The 17,500-nt window shown below is 58.6% G+C and overlaps 1 non-coding gene and 1 pseudogene across 1 annotated transcript; both read right to left on the bottom strand.

Annotated features, from left to right (window-relative positions):
- Positions 1-265, bottom strand: part of LOC136680197 (28S ribosomal RNA) — an 11,319-nt pseudogene extending 11,054 nt beyond the window's left edge.
- A 272-nt stretch (positions 266-537) lies between these two features.
- Positions 538-691, bottom strand: LOC136680198 (5.8S ribosomal RNA). Its single transcript, XR_010796871.1, has one exon. It is a non-coding gene; the product is annotated as a 5.8S ribosomal RNA (ribosomal RNA).
- Positions 692-17,500: the final 16,809 nt, after the last annotated feature.

The following is a 17,500-nucleotide window of genomic DNA, read 5'->3' as shown; positions in this document are numbered from 1 at the left end:
TACCCGGCGGGATGCGGGACAATACCGGGCCTTCACCATCTGCGGAAGACACTTCCTTGCAAAACTTGGTCCCGCGTCCGCACCGAGACCAAACGGACTTCCGTACGCTACATTTCCCGGCCCACCCCGGTCAGGGGAAAGTGGGATTCAGCGCTGGGCTCTTCCCTCTTCGCTCGCCGCTACTAGGGGAATCCTTGTTAGTTTCTTTTCCTCCGCTTACTGATATGCTTAAGTTCAGCGGGTTGTCTCGTCTGATCTGAGGTCGCACTACGAGACTGTTTTGCGGGGCGCGGGGGGCGCGAACCCCCCGGCCGCTCGCCGTATTACGGTACCCACTCTCCGACGGCGGCGGAGAGCCCAGCGGGGAGAGACTATGACGGATTGGACCCGGACCTAATGGCTCTCCCTACGTCCGGAGCTCTCGCCACACGTCGGGTTTAAGGCCCGAGTCTGGGTTTAGGGAGACGAAGGGCCGTCCGAGGTGGAGGCCCTGCGAACTCCCAGCCGCGGTCTAGGAAGACCGATCGATGGGTAAACCGACCCTCAGACAGGCGTGGCCGCGGGATGGACCCCCGCGGCCGCCATGTGCGTTCGAAATATCGATGATCTGTGTTCTGCAATTCACATTATTTAACGCAGGTTACCGCGTTCTTCATCGATGCACGAGCCAAGTGATCCACCGCTAAGAGTTGTATGAGGTTTGTGCCCGGCCCGTTACAGGCCGGGCGAAGGAAGCCATTCGAACACGAGACAACGTTTGACAATATTTCAAGCCGGGTGCCTTCCCCCCCGTGGAGGGGGGAAGGTCATTGAACCTGGGCGTCACCACCGGACCGAGGAGTTACGGCCCGGGGGACGATCGCCCGAGTAGGTGCCCGAGACTTACGTGGTTTAGGAGACCGGGTCTAGGCCCCACCGTTCCCGGCGAGGCCCAGGGTTTGGTTCGCTGCGTTACGGGTCCCGGTCTAAGGCATTCAGGCGTGCGCTCAAAGCCAAGCTCTCCACCCCGGAGGGTATGAGCGAGGCCCGGTGGTACGCTCCCAAGTCCCCCGCTTAGGGGAAGGCGCTGGGTAGATCCCACCTAGTCAGGACCGGCGGGCACCGGCCGTCTCCTTCGGGTGTTTAAACGCATCCGGGGTTCGTGAGGCCCCTTCAACTCGCGCACCGGCCTTAGACTATTATACGGTCCGTCTCTGCGAAGCCAACATCGGGGTATTTGCATGCGCTCTTAAGCTCCGCTCCAACCCCGTGAGGGGAAAGAGTTTCGCCCGGCGGTACGCTCCCGTCCACCACCACCCCCTGTGCCGGGGGGATGGGTTCAGGGAGATCCCACCGAGGCCGGCGAGCACCGGCCAACGCCCTGGGGGTGAGTAAGCCCCTTTGACTCGCGCACGCACAATCAAGCCTTCAACGATCAATGGTTGGTTTAACGACCCGGCGGGCGGCTCCGGCGCCACTCTCCCCCCCGCGAACGAGGGGGGCGGACCGGGGTACCTATGCACCTAAGGCGGTCCTCGCATAACCCCGAGTTCCGAAGCCGGCTCGCTACGTCCACCCACCCGGAGGGGGAGAGACTCACGTCGGCCGACGACGAAAGGTACGAGGCTTCTGCGGTCCATACCTTGAAGGTACCCGCCGGGGGAGGTTTGGCCTCTCGAGTCCGACTCGACAACCGGCCGTGGCCAGGTCACCGTTAATGATCCTTCCGCAGGTTCCCCTACGGAAACCTTGTTACGACTTTTACTCCCTCTAGATGCCCAGGTTCGATCGACTTCCCACCTCAACGAGGCAACCCCCCGGTAAAGGGGCACCTCGGAGATGGTCCGAGGACCTCACCAGGCCATCCAATCGGTAGTAGCGACGGGCGGTGTGTACAAAGGGCAGGGACTTAATCGACGCGGGCTGGTGACCCGCGACTACTTGGAATTCCTCGTTCAAGGGGAAAAGTTACAATCCCCTATCCCCAGCGGGGAAGGCGTTCATAGGATTGCCCAGGCCTTTCGGCATAGGATGGATGCACATGCTGAACCAGCCAGTGTAACTCACGTGCGGCCCCGGGCGTCTAAGGGCATCACAGACCTGTTATGGCCCCGAATCTCATACGGCTTTGCCTTGCCCCGGATCGCTCTAAGAAGTTCGGCCACCGACCGACGAACCCCTCGGGCCGCAAGCCCCCACAGGGACCCAAGGGAGGGCCGTGTAACTTTTTAAGGCACAGGGTCTCGTCCGTTATCGGAGTTAACCAGACGAATCGCTCCACGAACTCCCAACGGCCATGCACCACCACCCACAGAATCAAGAAAGGGCCATCAATCTGTCAATCCTTACCGTGTCCGGGCCGGGTGAGATTCCCCGTGTTGAGTCAAATTAAGCCGCAAGCTCCACTCCTGGTGGTGCCCTTCCGTCAATTCCTTTAAGTTTCAGCTTTGCAACCGTACTCCCCCCAGAGCCCAAAGACTCGTGGTTTCCCTCACGCTGCCCGGCGGGTCATGGTCGCTAGCCTCACGCCGCCGGATCGCGGGTCGGCATAGTTTACGGTCGGAACTACGACGGTATCTGATCGTCTTCGCTCCCCCGACTTTCGTTCTTGATTAATGAAAACATTCTTGGCAAATGCTTTCGCTTTCGTTCGTCCCACACCGGTCAACGAATTTCACCTCTATCGGTGTGGTACGGATGCCCCCGGCCGTCCCTCTTAATCATTGCCCTCGGTCCTTAAAACCCACGAAATAGGACCGTGGAAGCCCCGGAGCCCCACTCCGGAACGACCAGCCGTCCCGAAGGAGAGACCCCGAAGCCCCGCGGAAGGGCCCTATTCCATTATTCCTAGCTCAGTCAGACATGGCACGTGTCGGCCTGCTTTGAGCACTCTGCTTTATTCAAAGTAAACGCTCCGGACCCTCCAACCCACCGTGCACCGCAGTGAAGTACCCAGCTAAGGGCTTCTCCGCGGCCGGCGAGCAGAGGACACCGGCGGGTAGGGACCAGGTCCCAACATCCACCCAGAGACAGGGGGTCACCCCCGAAGGAGCTCCCCACGCCATCCCGGACAGTACAGGGGATCCGAGACCTGTCCCCACATCCAACTACGAGCTTTTTAACTGCAGCAACTTTAGCATACGCTATTGGAGCTGGAATTACCGCGGCTGCTGGCACCAGACTTGCCCTCCAATGGGTCATCACTCACGGACATAGATTGAGTTCATTTCGATTACGCTCCACAGGTTCATAGGACCCGCATCGATATTTTTCGTCACTACCTCCCCGTGTCGGGAATGGGTAATTTGCGCGCCTGCTGCCTTCCTTGGAAGTGGTAGCCGTTTCTCAGGCTCCCTCTCCGGAATCGAACCCAGATTCCCCGTTACCCGTGGTCACCACGGTAGGCACGTAGCCTACCGTCGAAAGTTGATAGGGCAGACACTCGAATGATACGTCGCCGCCCCGGAGGGCTTAACGATCGGCCAGAGGTTATCTAGAGTCACCAAAGCGACCCGACCGGAGCCGGGAGGGTTTTTCGGTTCTGATAAATGCACGTATCCGGGGGACAGGGGCCGGGAGAGCATTTCACGCCGACCCCCAGAACCCTTCCAACGCTTCGTTTGCATGTATTAGCTCTGGAATTACCACAGTTATACCAAGTAACGTGTGGAGCGATCAAAGGAACCATAACTGATTTAATGAGCCATTCGCAGTTTCACTGTACCAAAACCCGTGTGTACTTAGACTTGCATGGCTTAATCTTTGAGACAAGCATATAATACTGGCAGGATCAACCAGACCGACCCCCCTTGGATCTCAAACCCCGGACGGGGAAAGAGAGGGGGCGCATGGAGCCCGTGAGAGTGATCTCAGGGGACACCAGCGAAGAGGATCGAACGCGACCCCGCTGTGGGGGTCTGCAATCGACTTGGCAACTTGGAAAACGTATGATTCTCGCCCGGACGGTGCAGGCTAGGGGCCGGGTCCTTCCCTCAAACGGATCCCGACCCTAAGGCACCACCGACGCGGACGTTGAACGGACCTACTGTTGGATCGACCGGCCGACTAAGTCCCCCTCGGAACCGTTCTGGACAAGCGGACATGCCTCTTACGGGCATCCACGAGCCATGGAGGCTGGGAGCACAAGGTGGGGAGGATCGCTCTAAGCACTGTATTTAGGCTTAGAAGCCTGCCCCTGGTGCTCCGCGTATACCGAGCTCGAACGGCCGTGAAGGACAGCCGTTAAGGGAAGAGAATGGAAGAGAATCCTGGCCCCCTCAAAGCGCGAGGAAGTCGGCATAGGTTTTTACGGTACGCCACCACCGGAGCCGTCTGATGTTCAGAAGACGAAGGGTTTTGCCCTCAATCTCGTAAGGTCGAGGGCTCACCACCGAACTTCCAGCCGCGGTCCTTGGTAGGACCGATACGCGGACAAGCCGCAAATCCTGGCCCCCTCGCAGTGCGAGGAGGTCGGCAAAGGTTTACGGTTTCGCCCCCCGGAGCCTACGGAAGTCTGCGTTTAAGAAGACGAAGGGTCAGATCCCGTAGGCCGACCCTGCGAACTTCCAGCCGCGGTCTGTGGAAGACCGATCCGTGTCACCTCTAATGCGCTCTTTGCCTCCGGCCGTTTCCAGCCGGGGGCCCGGTGGTGCGCTCCCACGTCCCGCTCAAAGGAGGGGAAAGGTCGGGAGATCCCACGGACCGGCGGATGACCGCCGGCCAACGCCTCGGGGGGTTACGCGGCCCCGTCGACTCGCGCACGGGCAAATTTATGGGTTTAAAAAGGGGGACAATCCTCATACGTTCGACCCCCCGGTGCCCAGGGAAGTTGACCCTCCCCGGGCAGGCATATCGAACGAATCATCGGTCGGAAAACTCTCTCTTTCGGGACGGGGGAAACCCCTCATACGCTCGACCCCCCATGCCCAGGAATGTTTTACCTTCCCAGGCATACATCGAACGAATCATCGGGGTGGACACAACGGGCTTATAACAATCGACGGGGCGGCCCGTTCCACCCGCCCCACAAGTGGGCAGATGGTCGGTGGCCTATAGACCCACAGGCAGTCCCAATACCACCGTGATACGAGATCCGGGGTTGGGACTTGACCTTAAAGGTACCCGGTCGAGGCGGACCGAGTGGAAGCCACTCGGATTTATGACAGTGGTAGGCCCCACGGACCTTGGGGACCACTCCCCATCGCTCTGCCCGGCACCTGGCTCGGAAACCGGGACTAATTTTGGCAGTAATACGCTATCGGTCTTGGTTCTCATTGGTTCATACACCCAAGATGGGCGAACGTCGAACGCGAACGGGAGCGATCAACGCCCATAACCCCTAATTATGCACGAACCGGGGGCTATATAAGGGGTCGCATTCACTCGGAGCCGTCAGTCTCTCACCATGGATAGCTGCCCGCTTTGCGAACAAGCCATTGCTACGGATCTGACTTTCCACTTTACCATCTTCCACAGACTCGGACCGGACGACGCAGCCTTCCTCCGAGAACTGGACCGAAGCGGGGAGAATTCATCACAGCTCGACTGCCCTCTCTGCGGCCTGCCGTCTCTCTCTTCGCCGGCAGATCACCTGGGCTCGGCGCATTCCCTCAAAGGCCTCGCCCTTCGGATCGCTCTCTCTGCCGCTCGACGCCTTCGCACCCTCCACCTTCTGCGTCGCTATCAACAGTCTAAGCCGCGGAACCCTCCACCGCCCTCGGGATCCCGTTCCCCGAATCCAGCCTCGCCGCCGGGACCAAGCACGCCGGGACCGAGCGCGCCGGGACCGAACACGCCGGGACCGAGCACGCCGGGACCGAGCACGCCGGGACCGAACACGCCGGGACCGAGCACGCCGGGACCGAACACGCCGGACCCGAACACGCCGGACCCGAACACGCCGGACCCAAGCACGCCGGACCCAAGCACGCCGGACCCAACCATGCTGTACCCAAGCTCACCGGACCCAAGCACGCCGGAGCCAACCACGCCTGATGCTTGCCCGCTCTGCGAGCAAGCCATTACGGATCTGACTTCCCATTATACCACCTTCCACCGCCTTGGATCTGCCGACATTGACTTTCTCCGGGGACTGGACCAAAGTGGGGAGAATTCGTCCCAGCTCGACTGCCCTCTCTGCGGCCTGCCGTCTCTCTCTTCGCCGGCGGATCACCTGGGCTCGGCGCATTCCCTCAAAGGCCTCGCCCTTCGGATCGCTCTCTCTGCCGCTCGACGCCTTCGCACCATCCACCTTCTGCGTCGCTATCAACAGTCTAAGCCGCGGAACCCTCCACCGCCCTCGGTATCCTGTTCCCCGAATCCAGCCTCGCCGGGCCCCAGCACGCCGGGCCCCAGCATGCCGGACCCAGCCATGCCGGGCCCAAGCACGCCGGGCCCAAGCACGCCGGGACCCAACACGCCGGACCCAGCTTCGCCGGACCCAGCCTCGCCGGACCAAGCCTCCCCGGGCCAAGCCACTACGGGCCAAGCCACGCCGGAGCCGGTCGACAGCGACTACCAACCGAGCGAGTCTTCCCCTGCCGAATCCACCTCGGACACGGATTCAGAGACCGAGCGGGCACGGCGAACCTCCCGGGGGAGGCAGCTCGTGATCCCGCATCGGTTTCGGGACACCTACGTCAGCCGTTCGGTAGACGACTTTCAGAAGTTCTACCTGCGGGTCGACGCGTCACCGAAGGACATCGAGAACTCTCGCCAGCGACGGGGCCACGTTATTCGGTTCCTGCTTCACTGCGCCCCGCCCGGCTGCCAATTCACAGACCTGTCTTTCGTCCATCACACGAACGTTCCCACTTGGGTACAGAGCCTTCAGAAACTGGGTTACGCTTCGACAACCGTTAAGTGTTACCTGCACAGCGCCAAGGCGTTCGTCTCCCACGTCGCTGCCTTCGACCCAGAGACCGCCGGGGTCAGCCCCGAAGAGCTCCAGAGGCTGAAGCTGACCTTCGCCAAGGCTCATCGGGACATCGCACGCACGATTCTGGGCCATCGCCAGCGCGTGAAGAGAGCGAAGCTGAGTCGCTTGCCGCAACCTTCGGATTTCAGGGTCTTCCTAAGCCACGCTAAGACCCGAATCCCAGAGCTCATAGACGCGGCCCGGACGGGGGACACCGCCCGCCGGTCGACGCTACGGATGCTCCAGGGGTACCTGCTCGGCCTTTTGTCTGTCTTAACCGGTCACCGGTCGGTTGTGTTTCTCAACCTGACGGTTGGAGAGTTGAGGCAAGCCAGCACCACGGATGGCACCGGCTTCGTGGTTTATGTTCGTGAACACAAGACCAACGCCTCGTTCGGGGACGCTCCGATCGGGTTGTCTGCCACAGAGCTGGCCTGGTTGACCGCACTCAGCGACTTACACGGGGCCCGGGACGGGTTCGTGTTCTTGGACAGGGGGAACCAGCTGCGCAAGCCAAACTCACTGCTTCGGATCGCGTGGACGGATGCGGGCCTCGGAGGCGCGGTGGCCTTCAACCTGATCCGCACGGCTGTTTCGAACCAAGTGAGTGTTGAACTTAATCCGACTTATGTGGGCTCTTAACCCCGGCCTTCCTACTTCTGACACCTCGCACCTCTGTTTCAGGTTTCGACTCTGCCGGCCGAAGATAGAGATCGAGTGACGACAAGCATGTGCCACTCCAACATCACTGCCCGGGCCTTCTACCGAGCCGGCCTCTCTGCGGCCGATGTGATGCGGGCTCGTGAGAACCGTCTTTCCGCCCTCGAAACGGCCTGAACCGGACCCTCTTCAAAGCGCAACCCAGCCGGGATTCACTCCGTGTTTCTGCACCCCCGTGGCTTTGATATGTTTTACTGCGAAATAAATACATTTATTTCTGAATCCCCAAACAGAGTGTTCCCGTGTGGTACTTGCTTCGGTTTGGAGATGGAGGGGGGGTGGAGATTGGGTGATCCTCCCAGAGGGAGACTTTTTACGAGGTCCGACCGGCCTTAAGACTTAAACGATCAGTGGTTATGGGTTAACTTAGTCGGCGGGCGGCCCGTTCCACCGCCCCGCTAAGGGAGCAGTGGTCGGAGGCCTATGGACCTTAGGCAGTTCACCGGGGTGGGTAAACTTACCTTTAGGCACCCGTCGCATGAATATAGGAGACCATTTGGCTTTTTTGGCCCCGGAAACCAGCCACTTCTCCGGGCATATATAGAACCAATCCCCCCCAGGGAGGGAGTTGGAACTAAAGGTCATTGAAATTAAATGGGTTTAACAGTTAACTTTGTCGGCGGGCGGCCCGTTCCACCGCCCCGCTAAGGGAGCAGTGGTCGGAGGCCTATGGACCTTAGGCAGTTCACCGGGGTGGGTAAACTTACCTTTAGGCACCCGTCGCATGAATATAGGAGACCATTTGGCTTTTTTGGCCCCGGAAACCAGCCACTTCTCCGGGCATATATAGAATGATCCATCGGGGGCTAAGGGCAGATAGTCAAGTCAGTTATACCGATCGAACTCTCTTGAGTTTCGGCTTAAAGCTCTGGCATTTGCCGTTGGGACTTAGAGTTTTTTTTTAATAAAGAGGGGAGGCCGGGCTTACCTCCACCTTAAGCCCAGAGGGTGTCCCAGTCCTCGGGCTTGTGTATTCGCATCAACGGGGTCCATGGAAGTCATTTTTAGACCTCCAGAGGGGAGGCAACCCAAACCATCCCCTTAGCCCAGAGGTGTGCCACTCCTCGGGCTTGTGTATTCGCATCAACGGGGTCCATGGAAGTCATTTTAGACCTCCAGAGGGGAGGCAACCCAAACCATCCCCTTAGCCCAGAGGTGTGCCAGTCCTCGGGCTTGTGTATTCGCATCAACGGGGTCCATGGAAGTCATTTTAGACCTCCAGAGGGGAGGCAACCCAAACCATCCCCTTAGCCCAGAGGTGTGCCAGTCCTCGGGCTTGTGTATTCGCATCAACGGGGTCCATGGAAGTCATTTTAGACCTCCAGAGGGGAGGCAACCCAAACCATCCCCTTAGCCCAGAGGTGTGCCAGTCCTCGGGCTTTAAATTCGAATCACCGGGGTCCATGGAAGTCATTTTAGACCTCCAGAGGGGAGGCAACCCAAACCATCCCCTTAGCCCAGAGGTGTGCCAGTCCTCGGGCTTGTGTATTCGCATCAACGGGGTCCATGGAAGTCATTTTAGACCTCCAGAGGGGAGGCAACCCAAACCATCCCCTTAGCCCAGAGGTGTGCCAGTCCTCGGGCTTGTGTATTCGCATCAACGGGGTCCATGGAAGTCATTTTAGACCTCCAGAGGGGAGGCAACCCAAACCATCCCCTTAGCCCAGAGGTGTGCCAGTCCTCGGGCTTTAAATTCGAATCACCGGGGTCCATGGAAGTCATTTTAGACCTCCAGAGGGGAGGCAACCCAAACCATCCCCTTAGCCCAGAGGTGTGCCAGTCCTCGGGCTTGTGTATTCGCATCAACGGGGTCCATGGAAGTCATTTTAGACCTCCAGAGGGGAGGCAACCCAAACCATCCCCTTAGCCCAGAGGTGTGCCAGTCCTCGGGCTTGTGTATTCGCATCAACGGGGTCCATGGAAGTCATTTTAGACCTCCAGAGGGGAGGCAACCCAAACCATCCCCTTAGCCCAGAGGTGTGCCAGTCCTCGGGCTTTAAATTCGAATCACCGGGGTCCATGGAAGTCATTTTAGACCTCCAGAGGGGAGGCAACCCAAACCATCCCCTTAGCCCAGAGGTGTGCCAGTCCTCGGGCTTGTGTATTCGCATCAACGGGGTCCATGGAAGTCATTTTAGACCTCCAGAGGGGAGGCAACCCAAACCATCCCCTTAGCCCAGAGGTGTGCCACTCCTCGGGCTTGTGTATTCGCATCAACGGGGTCCATGGAAGTCATTTTTAGACCTCCAGAGGGGAGGCAACCCAAACCATCCCCTTAGCCCAGAGGTGTGCCACTCCTCGGGCTTGAAACTTCGCATCACCGGGGTGTATGGAAGTCTTTGGTCCAGTTCTGCCAGTGCTCGTTGTCGAACTTAGAAATATTTCTAATTATTTTTAGACTTCCAGAGGGGAGGCCGAGCATACCAACCCCTTAGCCCAGAGGTGTGCCAGTCCTCGGGCTTCGGTATTCGCATCACCGGGGTCTACGGAGGTCTCAACTTAGGTTTTGAAAACCTCCAGAGGGTGGGGGCATATCTTATCCCCACCCTAGCCCAGAGGGGTGCCAGTCCTCGGGCTTCGGTATTCGCATCACCGGGGTCTACGGAGGTCTCAACTTAGGTTTTGAAAACCTCCAGAGGGGGGGCCGGATTAACCACCACCCTAGCCCAGAGGGGTGCCAGTCCTCGGGCTTCGGTATTCGCATCACCGGGGTCTATGGAGGTCTCGACTTAGGTTTTGAAAACCTCCAGAGGGTGGGGGCATATCTTATCCCCACCCTAGCCCAGAGGGGTGCCAGTCCTCGGGCTTCGGTATTCGCATCACCGGGGTCTATGGAGGTCTCGACTTAGGTTTTGAAAACCTCCAGAGGGTGGGGGCATATCTTATCCCCACCCTAGCCCAGAGGTGTGCCAGTCCTCGGGCTTCGGTATTCGCATCAACGGGGTCTACGGATGTCTCGACTTAGGTTTTGAACACATCCAGGGAAGCAGAGCGGACATTCCCATTATTTCAAGCCCATCGGGAAGCCACTCTTTTGGGCATAGCGTTTCGCATCGCTGTTACCCAAACTTACGTCTGATTTAATGCCTCCCTAATATCCCGACGGCACCAGGCTGAGAAACCATATGCCCACAGGATTTGAGGCATTGGAACCTCGTTCGCATAGCCGACAACGATGAACCTCCCTCGGACTCGCTACGAGGCTTGAGGAGGGTCCTGATTTTCTTAAAATCTCAGGTGAGGGACTTAGAAAATTTTCACTTTAAAACCACAGACCTCCAGAGGAGAGACCGGGCTTATCACAACCTTAGCCCAGAGGGCGCCACTCCTCGGGCATGTCACTTCGCATCACCGGGGTCCATGGATGTCTCGACTTAGGTTTTGAACACATCCAGAAGGGGGGGCCGGATTAACCACCACCCTTAGCCCAGAGGGGTGCCAGTCCTCGGGCTTTAAATTCGCTTCGCCGGGGTCTATGGAAGTCATTTTTAGACCTCCAGAGGGGAGGCAACCCAAACCATCCCCTTAGCCCAGAGGTGTGCCACTCCTCGGGCTTGTGTATTCGCATCACCGGGGTCCATGGAAGTCATTTTAGACATCCAGAGGGGAGGCCACCCTAACCATCCCCTTAGCCCAGAGGGGTGCCAGTCCTCGGGCTTTAAATTCGCTTCGCCGGGGTCTATGGAAGTCATTTTTAGACCTCCAGAGGGGAGGCAACCCAAACCATCCCCTTAGCCCAGAGGTGTGCCAGTCCTCGGGCTTTAAATACGCATCACCGGGGTCCATGGAAGTCATTTTAGACCTCCAGAGGGGAGGCAACCCAAACCATCCCCTTAGCCCAGAGGTGTGCCAGTCCTCGGGCTTGTGTATTCGCATCAACGGGGTCCATGGAAGTCATTTTTGACCTCCAGAGGGGAGGCAACCCAAACCATCCCCTTAGCCCAGAGGTGTGCCAGTCCTCGGGCTTGTGTATTCGCATCAACGGGGTCCATGGAAGTCATTTTTAGACCTCCAGAGGGGAGGCAACCCAAACCATCCCCTTAGCCCAGAGGTGTGCCAGTCCTCGGGCTTTAAATACGCATCACCGGGGTCCATGGAAGTCATTTTAGACCTCCAGAGGGGAGGCAACCCAAACCATCCCCTTAGCCCAGAGGTGTGCCAGTCCTCGGGCTTTAAATACGCATCACCGGGGTCCATGGAAGTCATTTTAGACCTCCAGAGGGGAGGCAACCCAAACCATCCCCTTAGCCCAGAGGTGTGCCAGTCCTCGGGCTTGTGTATTCGCATCAACGGGGTCCATGGAAGTCATTTTTGACCTCCAGAGGGGAGGCAACCCAAACCATCCCCTTAGCCCAGAGGTGTGCCAGTCCTCGGGCTTGTGTATTCGCATCAACGGGGTCCATGGAAGTCATTTTTGACCTCCAGAGGGGAGGCAACCCAAACCATCCCCTTAGCCCAGAGGTGTGCCACTCCTCGGGCTTGTGTATTCGCATCACCGGGGTCCATGGAAGTCATTTTAGACCTCCAGAGAGTGGGGCCGGTCTTACCACCACTCTTAGCCCAGAGGGCGTCACTCCTCGGGCATGAAATTCGGATAACCGGGGTCCATGGATGTCTCAACTTAGGTTTTGAACACATCCAGAGGGGAGGCCACCCAAACCATCCCCTTAGCCCGGAGGTGTGCACCTCCTCGGGCTTGAAATTCGAATCACCGGGGTCCATGGAAGTCATTTTAGACATCCAGAGAGTGGGGCCGGTCTTACCACCACTCTTAGCCCAGAGGGCACCACTCCTCGGGCATGAAATTCGCATCACCGGGGTCCATGGATGTCTCAACTTAGGTTTTGAACACATCCAGAGGGGAGGCCACCCAAACCATCCCCTTAGCCCAGAGGTGTGCACCTCCTCGGGCTTGAAATTCGAATCACCGGGGTCCATGGAAGTCATTTTAGACCTCCAGAGGGGAGGCCACCCTAACCATCCCCTTAGCCCAGAGGTGTGCCACTCCTCGGGCTTGTGTATTCGCATCACCGGGGTCCATGGAAGTCATTCTAGATCCTCCAGAGAGTGGGGCCGGTCTTACCACCACTCTTAGCCCAGAGGGCGTCACTCCTCGGGCATGAAATTCGGATAACCGGGGTCCATGGATGTCTCAACTTAGGTTTTGAACACATCCAGAGGGGAGGCCACCCAAACCATCCCCTTAGCCCGGAGGTGTGCACCTCCTCGGGCTTGAAATTCGAATCACCGGGGTCCATGGAAGTCAGTTTAGACCTCCAGAGAGTGGGGCCGGTCTTACCACCACCCTTAAGCCCAGAGGGCGTCACTCCTCGGGCATGGAATTCGCATCAACGGGGTCTACGGATGTCTCGACTTAGGTTTTGAACACATCCAGGGAAGCAGAGCGGACATTCCCATTATTTCAAGCCCATCGGGAAGCCACTCCTTTGGGCATAGCGTTTCGCATCGCTGTTACCCAAACTTACGTCTGATTTAATGCCTCCCTAATATCCCGACGGCACCAGGCTGAGAAACCATATGCCCACAGGATTAGAGGCGTCTGAACCCCTTTCGCATAGCCGACAACGATGAACCTCCCTCGGACTCGCTACGAGGCTTGAGGAGGGTCCTGATTCTCTTAAAATCTCAGGTGAGGGACTTAGAAAATATTCACTTTAAAACCACAGACCTCCAGAGGAGAGACCGGGCTTATCACAACCTTAGCCCAGAAGGCACCACTCTTCGGGCATGTCACTTCGCATCACTGGGGTCCATGGAAGTCTCGACTTAGGTTTTGAACGCATCCAGAGGGTGGGGGCCGGACTTACCACCACCCTTAGCCCAGAGGGCGTCACTCCTCGGGCATAAAATTCGGATAACCGGGGTCCATGGAAGTCAATTTTGACCTCCAGAGAGGGGGGGCCTGGCTTACCACCACCCTAAGCCCAGAGGGCGTCACTCCTCGGGCATGAAATACGCTACACCGGGGTCCATGGAAGTCAGTTTAGACCTCCAGAGAGGGGGGGCCGGGCTTACCACCACCCTTAGCCCAGAGGGCACCACTCCTCGGGCTTGAAATTCGCATCACCGGGGTCCATGGAAGTCTCGACTTAGGTTTTGGAAACCTCCAGAGGGGGGGCTGCACTTACCACCACCCTAAGCCCAGAGGGCGTCACTCCTCGGGCATGAAATACGCTATACCGGGGTCCATGGAAGTCCTTTTAGACCTCCAGAGAGGGGGGGCCGGGCTTACCACCACCCTTAGCCCAGAGGGCACCACTCCTCGGGCTTGAAATTCGCATCACCGGGGTCCATGGAAGTCTCGACTTAGGTTTTGGAAACCTCCAGAGGGGGGGCTGCACTTACCACCACCCTTAGCCCAGAGGTTCATCACTCCTCGGGCATGAAATTCGGATAACCGGGGTCCATGGAAGTCAGTTTAGACCTCCAGAGAGTGGGGCCGGGCTTACCACCACCCTTAGCCCAGAGGGCACCACTCCTCGGGCTTGAAATTCGCATCACCGGGGTCCATGGAAGTCTCGACTTAGGTTTTGGAAACCTCCAGAGGGGGGGCTGGGCATACCACCACCCTTAGCCCAGAGGGCGTCACTCCTCGGGCATGAAATACGCTTAACCGGGGTCCATGGAAGTCAATCTAGACCTCCAGAGAGGGGGGGCCGGGCTTACCACCACCCTTAGCCCAGAGGGCATCACTCCTCGGGCATGAAATTCGGATAACCGGGGTCCATGGAAGTCTCGACTTAGGTTTTGGAGACCTCCAGAGGGGGGGCCGGGCATACCACCACCCTTAGCCCAGAGGTGAGTCACTCCTCGGGCATCAAATTCGCATCACCGGGGTCCATGGAAGTCAGTTTAGACCTCCAGAGGGGGGGCTGAGCATACCACCACCCTTAGCCCAGAGGTGTGCTCCTCATCGGGCATGAAATACGCTTCACCGGGGTCCATGGAAGTCATTCGAGACCTCCAGAGGGGGGGCTGGGCATACCACCACCCTTAGCCCAGAGGTGAGTCACTCCTCGGGCATCAAATTCGCATCACCGGGGTCCATGGAAGTCAGTTTAGACCTCCAGAGGGGGGGCTGAGCATACCACCACCCTTAGCCCAGAGGTGTGCTCCTCATCGGGCATCAAATTCGCATCACCGGGGTCCATGGAAGTCATTCGAGACCTCCAGAGGGGGGGCCGAGCATACCACCACCCTTAGCCCAGAGGTGAGTCACTCCTCGGGCATCAAATTCGCATCACCGGGGTCCATGGAAGTCATTTAGACCTCCAGAGAGGGGGGCCGAACCTACCAGCAACCTTAGCCCAGAGGGCGTCACTCCTCGGGCTTCAAACTCCCATCATCGGGGTTCCATGGAAGTCTCGACTTAGGTTTTGAACCGTTCCGGGGTCACCTCCAGTGAGATAACGCGGAAATCTCACTATATTCATGCCCACAGGCGAACCAGAGCCTTGGGCTTGTCATAGTTACATACGGTGTACCCAAACTTTCGTCTTTTCTAAAGGAACCCTAATGTCCTGACGGCACCGCACTGGAAACCCCCATGCCCTCTGAATTTTTACCACTCCGAGGTGCTCCGTTTTGGGCTTGCTACCTAGGGCGAAGAGGGTCAGAAATTTTTCTAAGTCCTACTTTAAAACGTCCCACTGGGAGACCACTAGGGTTAGCACTTTGCCAAAAAATCACGGCTGAATGCAATTTTCACGCCTCGCACCCTTTGTTCGTTTAGATTTAACAAAAAAATCAACCGAACCCCCTTTTTAACAACGCTTTGCCGAATTTAGCTCACTTTTCCCGGCCTGGAATATCTCACGCTTGCCCCCCACGGTACTTACCTCCGGGGAAGACACTCCCGTCGCTGCCAACACCCATGCCCGGCCCAGGCTCACCCGACTCGGCCTCGCTCGCTCCATCGCCCGCTCCAAACCTCCGGGGAGAAGACCCCCATCGCCGCCAACGCCCATGCCCGGCCCAGGCTCACCCGACTCGGCCTCGCTAGCTCCATCGCCCGCTCCAAACCTCCGGGGCTGGACCTCCAGGAACCCAGCGCACCTCTCGAACCTATCCGGCCCACACTTAAGCACTCCTCCTCGGACTAAACCATCCAGCCCGCGCCGCTGGAACGAGCGCCCACTGGAAGACCTGAGCCTCAAACCCGCGTGCATTGCGGTTCTCTATCTCCCCGGGCTCGGAGCACTTTTCTCGGCCATGGGACCTCCAGAGGGGGCCCCTCTTAGCTCCGTCATCATTTCTCTAAGTCTCACTCCGCCCACTGGAAGACCCGAGCCCCAAACCCGCGCGCTTTACGGTTCTCTATCTCCCCGGGCTCGGGGCACTTTTCTCGGCCACGGGACCTCCAGGGGAGGCCCCTCTTGGCTCCGTCAATATTCCTTTAAGTCTCATTCCGCCCACTGGAAGACCTGAGCCCCAAACCCGCGCGCTTTACGGTTCTCTATCTCCCCGGGCTCGGGGCACTTTTCTCGGCCATGGGACCTCCAGGGGGGGCCCCTCTTAGCTCCGTCATCATTTCTCTAAGTCTCACTCCGCCCACTGGAAGACCCGAGCCCCAAACCCGCGCGCTTTACGGTTCTCTATCTCCCCGGGCTCGGAGCACTTTTCTCGGCCATGGGACCTCCAGGGGGGGCCCTTCATGGCTCCGTCAATATTCCTTTAAGTCTCACTCCGCCCACTGGAAGACCCGAGCCCCAAACCCGCGCGCTTTACGGTTCTCTATCTCCCCGGGCTCGGAGCACTTTTCTCGGCCATGGGACCTCCAGGGGGGGCCCTTCATGGCTCCGTCAATATTCCTTTAAGTCTCACTCCGCCCACTGGAAGACCCAAGCCCCAAACCCGCGCGCTTTACGGTTCTCTATCTCCCCGGGCTCGGGGCACTTTTCTCGGCCATGGGACCTCCAGGGGGGGCCCCTCATGGCTCCGTCAACATTCCTCTAAGTCTCATTCCGCCCACTGCGATACCCGAGGTCTTTAACCGCGGCGTTCACGGTTCTCTATCACCCCGGGCTCGGAGCACTTTTCTCGGCCATGGGACCTCCAGGGGAAGCCCCTCTTGGCTCCGTCATCATTTCTCTAAGTCTCACTCCGCCCACTGGAAGACCCGAGCCCCAAACCCGCGCGCTTTACGGTTCTCTATCTCCCCGGGCTCGGAGCACTTTTCTCGGCCATGGGACCTCCAGGGGGGGCCCTTCATGGCTCCGTCAATATTCCTTTAAGTCTCACTCCGCCCACTGGAAGACCCGAGCCCCAAACCCGCGCGCTTTACGGTTCTCTATCTCCCCGGGCTCGGAGCACTTTTCTCGGCCATGGGACCTCCAGGGGGGGCCCTTCATGGCTCCGTCAATATTCCTTTAAGTCTCACTCCGCCCACTGGAAGACCCAAGCCCCAAACCCGCGCGCTTTACGGTTCTCTATCTCCCCGGGCTCGGGGCACTTTTCTCGGCCATGGGACCTCCAGGGGGGGCCCCTCTTAGCTCCGTCATCATTTCTCTAAGTCTCATTCCGCCCACTGCGATACCCGAGGTCTTTAACCGCGGCGTTCACGGTTCTCTATCACCCCGGGCTCGGAGCACTTTTCTCGTCCATGGGACCTCCAGGGGAAGCCCCTCTTGGCTCCGTCATCATTTCTCTAAGTCTCACTCCGCCCACTGGAAGACCCGAGCCCCAAACCCGCGCGCTTTACGGTTCTCTATCACCCCGGGCTCGGGGCACTTTTCTCGGCCACGGGACCTCCAGGGGAGGCCCCTCTTGGCTCCGTCAATATTCCTTCAAGTCTCATTCCGCCCACTGCCATACCCGAGGTCTTTAACCGCGGCGTTCACGGTTCTCTATCACCCCGGGCTCGGA

The sequence above is a fragment of the Hoplias malabaricus genome, unplaced genomic scaffold (genome assembly GCF_029633855.1).
Source record: "Hoplias malabaricus isolate fHopMal1 unplaced genomic scaffold, fHopMal1.hap1 scaffold_274, whole genome shotgun sequence".
NCBI lineage: Eukaryota > Metazoa > Chordata > Actinopteri > Characiformes > Erythrinidae > Hoplias > Hoplias malabaricus.
This window is presented reverse-complemented; position numbering and strand designations above follow the sequence as displayed.